The sequence below is a fragment of the Lycium ferocissimum genome, chromosome 4 (assembly GCF_029784015.1).
Source record: "Lycium ferocissimum isolate CSIRO_LF1 chromosome 4, AGI_CSIRO_Lferr_CH_V1, whole genome shotgun sequence".
NCBI lineage: Eukaryota > Viridiplantae > Streptophyta > Magnoliopsida > Solanales > Solanaceae > Lycium > Lycium ferocissimum.
In genome coordinates this window covers 18,605,184-18,617,234 of record NC_081345.1, presented here as the reverse complement: position 1 = coordinate 18,617,234, position 12,051 = coordinate 18,605,184, and positions in this window count along the sequence as shown.

Below are 12,051 nucleotides of genomic sequence, written 5' to 3'. Positions count from 1 at the left end.
CTGAAATTTGGGTCAGATGTCTAAGAGCTTTTCTCTCAATATACTTGGAGTTACGGGGTGATCCACCTATCAAATAGAAAATCTACGAGTCTAGTTTCCAAAGCATTTAACATTTTATCGATATGACATCTTCCGTCCAGGGACGCAAACTGCCATGGGACAGAAAAGCCAAAGTCGGTGGCAACTTAAATCATCTCATATAATAAAGCCCCAAAACGAATTGAAACTTTATTTCTCCCAAAATCCAAACACTAAACATCTCCTACACTCTCTCAAACTCTCCTCTATGAATCAAGACCAAATCCAAGAGTTAATCAAGTCATCTCAACGCAAGAAATCTCGTAGTAATCATAGAACCTCCGTTTCTTCATCATTTCACTTCTCGGAAGAATTCTTCGACTTGAAGTAATCTTTGTTTCAGAGTGTTCTTCATAAATTAAGGTATTTTTCCTCATCTTAATGATTCTCTTAAGATTCTCCAAGTATTTAACTTAGAAATTGGGGAGAAAATCCCATGAATACCACTCTTATGAACTCATATAAATTCTTATGGATGAACTTGATTGCTTGGGTTGTTTCTTGTGGTTTAAATGATTTTTTTGGAATTATGGAGTTATGGATGGAATGATAATGAGGAATAGGAGTAAGCTAAGGGAGAAGAAAATGGTAGTTTTGTATGGAGGAATTAAACTACAAATGACCCTATGAACTTATGCTCGCAAGTTGTTCGATAAAATGCCTCAATGAGTATTTCCATAAGCTATGAACTTGGAATTGATCCCAAATTGGTCGTATGATGTAGCTTATCATTCGTAACATATTCGAGGACTCGTGGAATGTGGAAAACTTTGTCGTTAAGGTATGTAGGGCTTTTCTCTTCTTTTCTTGGCATGACTAGAATTCAAATACGTTTTTTTTTTTTTTTTGAAATGTTATCCCGTTGACTTGTATTGATTATATCCAAGAATGAACGATCTAATCTCCACTTCCTATATGACTTGTATAAACGAACTCTCTATGCTTCCATATTCCGCTTGGTTATCATTTGAAAGGTCTTCCGTTAAACATGTATCGAGGGTTTTCCAAAATGATTAACCTTACTTCTTCTAATAAATAGTTCACATTGAAATATTTTCTCACATTCCTTATCCTTATTGTTTACCGAGAGAAGTATAACGTTTATCGTGGTACTTTTCCCATTAAAGTTGAGTTGATTTCACTCCCTAATGGTGAAACTTGTTTCCTTGATTTAAATATGGCTTGTTTAGTAGTACTTTCCCGCACCTCGTATCTTTCTTGTCGATTAGAAAAAGATTGTTCACTATGTTATTCTTCATGTTGAGGTTGAGCTAATGGTATTTTATTCAATTGAGCCGATCTTTATCACTTATATAGTCATTATTGAAGTATATCTCCTATTCTCCATGTGTTGTTTCTTGAATTGAAAAGATAAAGAACGTAGAGACAATAACGATAGTCGGAGGGTAACGACGATAGGTCACTCTGACTCTTCTTATGATATCTCTTCTGAGGTCAGATTATATATATATATATATATATATATATGTATGTATTTATTTTTATTACCGAGTCGAGCTATAGTCGGCTGGGTACGGCACCTATTATGCACACCACTGCAGTGGGCAGGTTATGATGATGCCCCAGACACGGGATGATATGATATATGGATCGTGCTACACGTTCTGCAGCACTAAAATTTATGGATCGCTGCACGTTCCGCAGCACTAACACTTATATTATTACGGCACCTATTGTGCACACCACTGCAGTGGGCAGGTTATGATGATGCCCCGGACACGGGATGCTATGATATATGGATCGGGCTACACGTTCTGCAGCACTAAAATTTATGGATCGCTGCACGTTCCGCAGCACTAACACTTATATTATATATGTATGAAAATGTTTTTTTTTTATAAGCTAAGCATGCATGATATCCGCCTTAAGAGACAATCAGATGTACATGTTACTTCTCCTATCTCATGTTCCTTCCATACTTTCATTGTGTTGTGATTCATGTCTTACATACTCCGTATATTATTCGTACTGACGTCCTTTTGTTTGGGGATGCTGTGATCATGCCCACAAGTACAGGTAGACGGATTGGTGTACCTTTCTCAGTAGGGTACCAGAGTTCAGCAGGGATGTTCGAGCTCCATTCTCCGGAGTTGCTGGTCAAAGTCATCAAATAGGATGCATGCATGTATATACATATATTTAGATGGGGTTGGGTACGGCGGGGCCCTGTCCCGACCAGTTGTTGCATTTTAGTACTCCTAGAGGCTTACAGACTATCATTTAGTGTTAATGCGTTTTGTTAGCCTTGTCGGCCTCAGGTATGCATATATATGTTATTGGGCCTTGTCAGCTTATGATTTATATTACAGGATTCAGATATCACGATTTGTTCGCTCGGGCCTTCGGGTGCCCTGTACCGGCCACACCCCCCAAGGTTGGGGTGTGACATGATTTCTTCTACATCAGTTGATGACCCCAAATTTGCCAGAGCATCAGCTTCCATATTTTTTTCTCACGAAACGTGCTCCAGGGTCCACTCCTTGAAGTGCCGCAACAATATTTGGACTTTATCCAAGTATTTCTGCATCCTATCATCCTTTACATCGAAAATACGGTGCACTTGATTGACCACCAAGAGGGAATCACTTTTGGCCTCAAAGACCTCGGCCCCCAGGCTCCAAGCTAACTCCAAACCTACAATCACTGCCTCATACTCGGCTTTATTATTAGTCAATTGCACAGTTCTAATCGTTTTTCTAATTACATCCTCTGAGGGTGTTTTTAAAACTATGCCCAGTCTGGACCCTTTCACATTAGCCGCACTATCTGTGAATAAGGTCCAGACTCCAGGTATTGACTCTGAAGAAATTATGTATTCTTTTTCAACTTCAGGTATCATTCCGAGGCTAAAATCAACTATGAAATCAGACAATACCTGGGATTTTATTGTCGTTGTTGCCATATACTCTATGTCAGAACTATTAATTTCAATAGCCCATTTTGCTACTCTAACAGAAAGCTTCGGTTTATGCCAATTTTTCAAGATAAGGATACCTGGTTTCGGCGCTCGCCAGTGTTCTATTAATGTAATAAATAGGAAATTGCATACCTTTATCTTCCCGAACCAAAACTGCACTCACCGTTACTTCGGACACAGCCAGATACACAAGAAGCTGCTCACCCTCCAGTGGTTTAGATAACAATAGTGCACTCGAAAGATATTTTTTCAATTCTCTCAAGGTTTGCAGGCATTCCGGTATCCATTCAAAATCCTTTTTCTTCTTCACAAAGAATGAGAAAAACCGGTGACTCTTTTCAGAGGAGCGAGATATAAAATTGCTTAGAGCTGCCAACCTTCCGGTTATTCTTTGTACCGGCTTTACATCTTTTAACACCTCCGGAATTTCTTCTCTTTCCTTTATTCTATCTGAATTGACCTCAATTCCATGGTTTGAAACTAAGAACCCCAGAAATTTTCCGGAGCCAACGCCAAAAGCGCACTTCTCCGGATTTAACTTCATGTTGAACTTTCTGAGCACTTTAAACGTTTCCTGCAAATGACTTAAATGGTTATCCGAACAAATAGATTTGACCAGCATATAATCTATATATACTTCCATAGTTTTTCCAATTTGATTTTCAAACTTGCAATTAACCAGGCGTTGATAAGTTGCCCAACATTCTTTAAACCAAAAGGCATAAAATTATAACAATAGGTACCATACTTAGTAATAAACGAAGTTTTCTCTTGGTCATATGGGTTCATCATTATCTAATTATACCCAGAATAAGCATCAAGGAAACTTAACATCTCATGCCCCGCCGTAGGATCAATCATTCAATCAATATGCTGCAAAGGAATGAATCATTTGGACATGCTTTGTTTAAATCTTTAAAGTCTATACACATTCTTAATTTATTCCCTTTTTTGGGTACCACTACCACATTTGCTAGCCAGTTAGGATAAATTACTTCCCTTATAGACCCTATATTTAAGAGTTTACGTACCTCTTCCTTAACAAACCTATTCTAGTAATCAGCTATGAGTCTCATCTTTTGCTTTACCTAAGTGAACCTTGGGTTCAGACTGAGTTTATGAGTCGTCACTTCCGGCGAAATCCCAGTCATAAATAAATGAGACCAAGCAAAACAATTGATATTATCTTTAAGAAATTTAATAATATAATGCCTGAGCTCCCGGGACAACCCGGTGCCTAGGTATACCTTCTTTTTCGGCTGCTGATCAAAGAGTGAAACTTATTCCTAAGATGCCTGCAATCCGCAGTCTAATGCCCATGAGTTCCACGAAAATCACAAATTAAATTCAGATTTCTCTTACTGGGGTCAGTTCGGATGGGCTCAGGCCACCTTGTTTCATCAATCTTCTCAAGGGCTGCAACCAGACCAGACGCATCAATATTGGAACAATAACCCGCTAGGCTTGGATTCTCCACCCTGTTGACTGAAGTATCCTTCGAACCGAAATAAACGTTGCCAGCACTATTCTTCGTTCCCTCGATCTGGACTTCACGGCCTCCTTCAGAACCACGTCGGGGCCTATCTCAGCAGCCATAAGGCTAGTGCCTTTCTTTTCCCAATCCGGTGCTGTAATTTGAATTTCTCTTTAATCTATCCCAACTACGATTTCAGCCAGCGGACAACACGTCAATTCGAACTGGTCATCCTCCACTCGATTTTGGATTCATATCGATTATGAACGTCGGCCCATGTTGTGGCAGGAAATTCCAATAGGTTTTCTTTCAACTTTAATGATGCACTCGAACTAATTGGGTTCAACCCTTTAGCAAATGCTTCTGCTGCCCATTCGTCAGGAACAGCTGGAAGCAACATACACTCCTTTTAAAATTGGATTACGAATTCTCTGGGCAACTCACCATCTCCCTAAGCAATTTTAAATATATCAGCCTTCCTAGCTGACACCTTTTTCGCTCCAGCATGTGCTTTGATAAAGGCATCCTTGAGCATCTCAAAACAGAGAATGGAATGCTCCACAAGCAACGAATACTTGGTCATTGCTCCTTTGGACAAAGTCTCTCCAAATTTCTTGAGTAGCACAGACTCAATTTAGTCCGGCTGCATATCATTTTCCTTGACAACACACGTCTATGAAGTCACATGATCCAAAGGATCAGTTGTCCCATTATACTTAAGCAGGTCCAGCATTTTAAATCTCTTCGGGATCAACTTAGGTGCAGCGCTTAGTGGATATGGCAACTGCACGTATCTTTTTTAATCCGGTCCCTTTGGAACCGGGGGTGCCTCAGGGATTTGATCTATACGAGAATTGAACGCCTTGAACTCCTTTTCGCTCTTATCCAACCAACTTTTTAATTCTTTCTCATTTTTCTCTAACAGGTTGGAAACAGCTTCCAAATACTACATAACTTCGGGTGCTGTCCCATTGCAACGAGCTCCACTATTGCCTTCCCCTTGCTACATCTCCGTATTGGGTGGATTACCTCCAACATTGCTGCCTCTTTGATACAAGAACGGATACGCGGAAACGAGAAATTAAAAAGGATAAACAAAAGGAAAATAAAGATACATAGATTGACACAAAAATAGGCACAATTAGGCAACCAAGGTTCTTCAATAACCAAGACCTCCTAATTACACTCTAGATAGCACCAACCTCTTAGGATGACCTCAAGGGAATTGAATTCCCAAGCAACCAATCCTCTCACAATCAATAATCAACAAGAGCCTACCAAAGGCCTCTCACAAGTTTCTCTCTCTAGAGATAACCCTAAAAACACTCAAAATATTCATAATTCATCAAAAGTCCTAATGAAATGAAAGACAAGCTATATATACAAGCTAAGTAAAGAAGACTAATAGGCAATTACAATGCTACCCTTAATGAAGTAAGGGCCTTGTTTGGCTAGTCTTCTTAGTGTAGTCTTCAATTCAAGGATTGACCTTCAATGGCCAAACACGTCCCTCCTTGCATAGATGACCCTCTAATCAACCTTGCGTGCATGGCCTTCTTGCAATCATAACCCTCCTTGCGCAAAGTAGCCACTTGCACAAATAGCCCTTTGCGCAAGTAGCCATCTTCCGACCTTGAATCACCCAAGCTTGCAATTGTAGCTACTTTAAGAGGCAAGCCTTGGGACTTGGACTCTTAAAGCCTTCCATCCAAGCTATCTCCCATATCTTGAAGGCCATCCTATGTGGACCTCCCATGATCTTCAAAGACTCCATTTTCATGAAGCTCGATGGAATTGGTCTTGTATCATTCTCCCATTCTTGAAAAGAATTCGTCCTCGAATCTAAACCTTGCAAAACCATAAAGGAGACAAACAAAAACCAAGTCCTCAACGGATGAGGGTTAGTGTTAGGGTGGACTAACCTACCACCATGCCAAGTAAGCACAAATTTGTCATATAGCCAAGTATCAATCATTTTCAAGCAAAATAAGCTCTCGAAGTGAGCACTAAGAGATTGGCTAACCAAAAGATTAAGAAATGAGGATATTCTAAAAGAGCCAATAGTGTCAAGACACCAAGTTGGCGTGACATACAAATGATCCTCAATTGCAAAATGATACCATTCACACCAAGTTAAGACTTCACCGGGTCAAAGGAAAAGATACCCACATATCATGGGCAAGGTAACAAGCCGAGTACCCCAATAGGACCCCGCCCTCCATAAGATGCACTCCCAAAAAGATCATGAATGTCATCATATGCAAAAAGATAATAAAGAAAGGTGTCACGCAAAATAACTTCATCTAGGGTGTCCTCAAATGTAGTTTCACTATGAAACTCAAGAGCATGGTCGATACTACTACTATTCGGAATACCCAAGGAAGAATTAACAATTTGCGGACAAGTTTCACCTTCCTTTTGAACACTTCCCCTCCCAATAAGTGGATCACATTCCTCGAGGAGGATCTCCATCATAGGGAAGAGTGTTATCATCCCATAGTGGATTTTCAAATACCATGTAGTCACCAAAAGTGGCCACACTTTCAACATTACAAAACATTCCACTAGATACTTTACTCTCAATAGTCATGTCATCCTCAAATAAAACATTATCCTTTATAAGAGAGTAATCCATGAACAATGAGGAGTCAAAGCATGTCATTTCACTCTCAAAAGAACCAATGTCATCTTTCAATGCATTTTCGCTCACATGACTATCTACATGACACTCATCACCACTACAAGTTGGAGTCTTATTACATGACACTAAAAGTACGATCAAGAGACCCATTTTGACATGAAACAAACAAGGGTGAGATGTCATATTCTTTCAATTGACCAACTATATCAACATCATCACTAACTAGAGGTACATTAAACACATCACAAAGATCCTCAAGTAGTGAATTATCATTACAAGCAAGTTGATTAATACAAGTTTCAACGCGAGTTGGTAGTATGTCAAACTCACAAGAATTACTAACATGATGACCACATGACATTGTACTACCAATCAATTCACAAGTGTCAACACTAGGTGGACACAAATTGATCTTACAAGAACAATCAATTTGGTCATCTAAAGGATCAACTAGTGTTTGAGCACCTTCATTCAATAATGCACTATCATTCAAAGCACAAGTGTGAACGACTCAAATCAACCTTACAAGAAGGATCAATTCGGTCATCAATAGGATCAACTAGTGTGGGAACACTTTCAATAATGGCATTACCAATACACGGCAAAGAAGCATTAGGTTTAACGCAAGGTAAACTAACTTTCATACTTGACTTGACATTAAAATCATACGAAGATGTAGGAGTATAAGGATAAGTGATCTTACCTTGGTGTTCGTACAAGCTCCTTTGACCAATGGAAGAAATGGTTGTGGCCGCCGTCCTTTGCTTTCGCTATGGGGTTCTCTCAAAAGGGTAACCTCAACGATTCATTTCTTCTCACATGTGGCTTGGGATATTGGCTTCTCGATATCCTTTTCATGTCCTCCCAAGTCTTGATGGGACTCTCACTTGTCTCCCACAACATTTCACATAATCCCAATATTTGACAAGCTTTGAGTCAAAAGTTTGAACGGCGTCCATCTTCATTTCTTGTGAATAGTTGTAGCTAGCGAAGATTTCATCTATTATGGACTCCCATTTCTCATATTCTTCTCCACTAGCTTCCCTAGACAAGGTAGGCCATTTCACATGGGTATCTCTCACTTTTGCACTTGGACTCTTCCTAGTAAGTATGCATGGAAAGAGAAATTTTCCTTTCTTGTCCACTACAAATCGATGCCAATCTTGTTCATGTAAGGATTCCGTTCTTTTGGAACCAAGGGACTCCTAAACATACATGACAATTATCCATTGGAAGCACATCACACCAAACCTCCTCTTGGTACTCGCCAAGTGAAATGGATACCATCACCTTCCTATCAACCCAATATCCTCCCTCATCATAATAAGGATTTCGCCGGATCGCACAAGGTAACCTTAACACTTCAACCGCACGAGGGTGATGAAATTTGTATAACAATCGTCATCAAGCATGAAATACCTCACTACTACCAATGTTCACCTTGGTCTCCATGAATCGCCTCATCGGGACCACCTTCTTTTGTATAGGATGACCCACAACTCGTACTCACATTCCCACTTTCATACACTTGGCTTCGAATAGGAATTACTACAGAAGGAGCATATGCATGCCCACTAGAAGTCCTTCCATAATCAACATTAGCACTCTCACTACCTTCTATAGCCATACCCTCCACAAGTCTTATTTGTATAAAGATTTTCCCCATAAGACCCATAAGATACGTGTGAAGGCGAGTCATACCTCGAGTCGTCTTCATCATCATGATGTATAGCACAAGACCCTTCACCTTCATCATCTTCATCATACGAAGCATAACAAGGTTCTTCCTCATCCCATCTTCCCACGAGACTCGCGAGTACCACTTTCTTCATATTCTCCTTCAAAATCGTAATTTTCTCCCCGAACTTCCTCATGATCACCATTCCCCATATAGCCCTCATATTCCCCATCGACACACCGCGATAGCTCCCATAGTCCTCCCCTTCGTAACTACAACCATCATCGTCATAACAATCATAATCGCCACCACATGAATCGGAATCCATGGAGAAGTACCGCAAAGAACACTTAGCAAACACGTTATAGTAAAGAAACCTCACCACGCTCGTGTTTACACTCGTTTGTGCTCGGCTAGCACCACTTTCAAACGAACTCACACACTTTGCCTTTTACCACTCAAATGGATTGGGTCATGTTGATTCTCGATTGGATTCGTTGCTTCAAGTGCACAATTGCTACTTGAGGTCGGAATGGATTCTTGTTAGACTCGAAGAAAGACGGATGACTCAATTCAATCTAACGGACTTGAACCAAGAAATTAACAACGAAACAAAAAACGAAGAAAAGCACGAAAGAAATGCGGACACAAGAACTAGCAAACACAAGTAGGAACAACTACTAAATGGCTACTAGTGAGAGACACAAGAAAATAAAATGCAAAAAAAATTGGGAAAATAATTAAAATTTCGGGCCCGGGTAGGTGAAATCTGAAAACACGATCAAGGCCCCAATTGATCCAAGGTATCAATTTGAAATAACGGAAATTTTTAAATTTCTATACTCTTTTTTTTTTTTTTTATTCCCTACCAAAGGACTAGGGATACAAAGCCAACAACTAAGGATCAAGAAATTTTTTGAGAAATGAAAGTGAGATGAAATGAAATTTGGAATTGAAAATGTACCTCAAATTCACGGATTGGGTCTGGAATTTATACGGTCCGTATATAATTCACGGACCGTAAAAGGTGTCCGTAGAATAGGGACAGAAACTCAAAATTTTGGTACCAAATTCACGGACCAAAATCTACGGGCCGTAAAATTTTTACGGTCCGTATTTTCCCAATCGTAAATCACTTACGAATGTAACCTTTTGGGCCTCGATTTTACGGACCAAATTATACGAACCGAGAAAATATATACGGTCCGTATGTGTGACCGTATAGTGGCTTCAGTGATTTCGTATCGAACTCGTGTTCCTCGAAATTTAAGCCGAATTTTCTTGGATCTGATGACGTCTTGGGCCCCACACAACCTAGGGCTTGCCCTTTTTGGCCCAACAAACAACTTTCCACTTGTCCTTGGAAAAACCTTTGGATCAAACCCTCTTCTTCTCCAATATGAAGATATGAATGTTCTTAAGAACACCAAGAACACCCAAATACAATCTAGGACCAAATCAACTCGTTTTTGCTCCAAATTTTCAGATTTAGGTTCCTTATCACTTAGAGAACAAAGCCCAATATTCAATTTGCCTCAATTTCAACTCAATCACCAAACCCACTTTTTGAATTTTCAAAGCTTCAAAGCTCAACAATGGCAGATTCTTCAATATCGACAATGACACGAAATTTGAAGATTTGAAACCCTAACGTACTAAGGAATAAGAATCTAATAACAAACAACAAAAACAAACACGGAATTTTTGGGGTTTTTGGTGGAAAATTTCCAGATTTTTTTTTTTTTTTGGCAACAAACCCTAGGCTAGATTTGATAGAACAAATCTAATCCAAGCTCTGATACCAATTGATACAAGAACGGATACGCGAAAATGAGAAATTAAAAAGGATAAACAAAAGGAAAATAAAGATAGATAGATTGACACAAAAATAAAAGCACAATTAGGCAACCAAGGTTCTTCAATAACCAAGACCTCCTAATTACACTCTAGATAGCACCAACCTCTTGATGACCTCAAGAGGAATTGAATTCCCAAGAACCAATCCTCTCACAATCAATAATCAACAAGAGCCTACCAAAGGCCTCTCACAAGTTTCTCTCTCCCCAGATAACCCTAAAAACACTCAAAATATTCATAATTCATCAAAAGTCCCAATGAAATGAAAGACAAGCTATATATACAAACATAAAGAAGACTAATAGGCAATTACAATGCTACCCTTAATGAAGTAAGGGCCTTGTTTGGCTAGTCTTCAGTGTAGTCTTCATTGAGATTGGCTTCAATGGCCAAACACGTCCCTCCTGCATAGATGACCCTCTAATCAACCTTGCGTGCATGGCCTTCTTGCAATCATAACCCTCCTTGCGCAAAGTAGCCACTTGCACAAATAGCCCTTCGCGCAAGTAGCCATCTTCCGACCTTGAATCACCCAAGCTTGCAATTGTAGCCACTTTAAGAGGCAAGCTCTTGGGACTTGGACTCTTAAAGCCTTCCATCCAAGCTATCTCCCATATCTTGAAGGCCATCCTATGTGGACCTCCCATGATCTTCAAAGACTCCATTTTCATGAAGCTCGATGGAATTGGTCTTGTATCATCCTGTTTACAAGTCAGTAATGGCTTTCTGTTGCTTTTCCAATATCTCCAATATTTTCGCTATCCCCAGATCCGCTTTTGCAACCGCTTTTTCTTCATGATCATCATTTGGAATGAAGTCTTCTCCAGTGTGCTTGAATCCTCGTGGTGAGATTGGAACTTGCTCGTTTCGGTTCCGATCTTCGCCACTCGTTGACCCCTTTCATGTGTGCTCGAGTTGCTTGAGACTCCATCAACTTGGTTCCCATTGTTGGCCATCTTTCAAGAATTATCTGGAGACAAAAAATTTAAGAATTGTAAGTTTAATGGTTAGAGCAACAAAACAATATCACTTTTATCCTTAGCCCTACAGTGGGCGCCAAACTGTTTACTCTAAAAAGCGAACAGTTAAATTTGTTTAGTGGTTTAAAGGATACGTGATTTGATTTTGTTATAAGCAGTGAAAATAAGCTAATTAAAATGATAATAGATGAATTAATTGACTAAAAGAAATTAAATATAAAGCAATTGAGCACGGCTTAAATGATCCTGAAAGCAAATCCTTTGATAGGTTTACACCGGTGGAACTGTAAAGCCCTTAGACTTTCTAAGAACAAGTATACAAATCCGGAGCAAAAGAGCAATTTAAAAGAATAAATGTGAGCAGTAAAGCTTGTAAGAATAGTGTGCAATCGGTGTTATTCGATG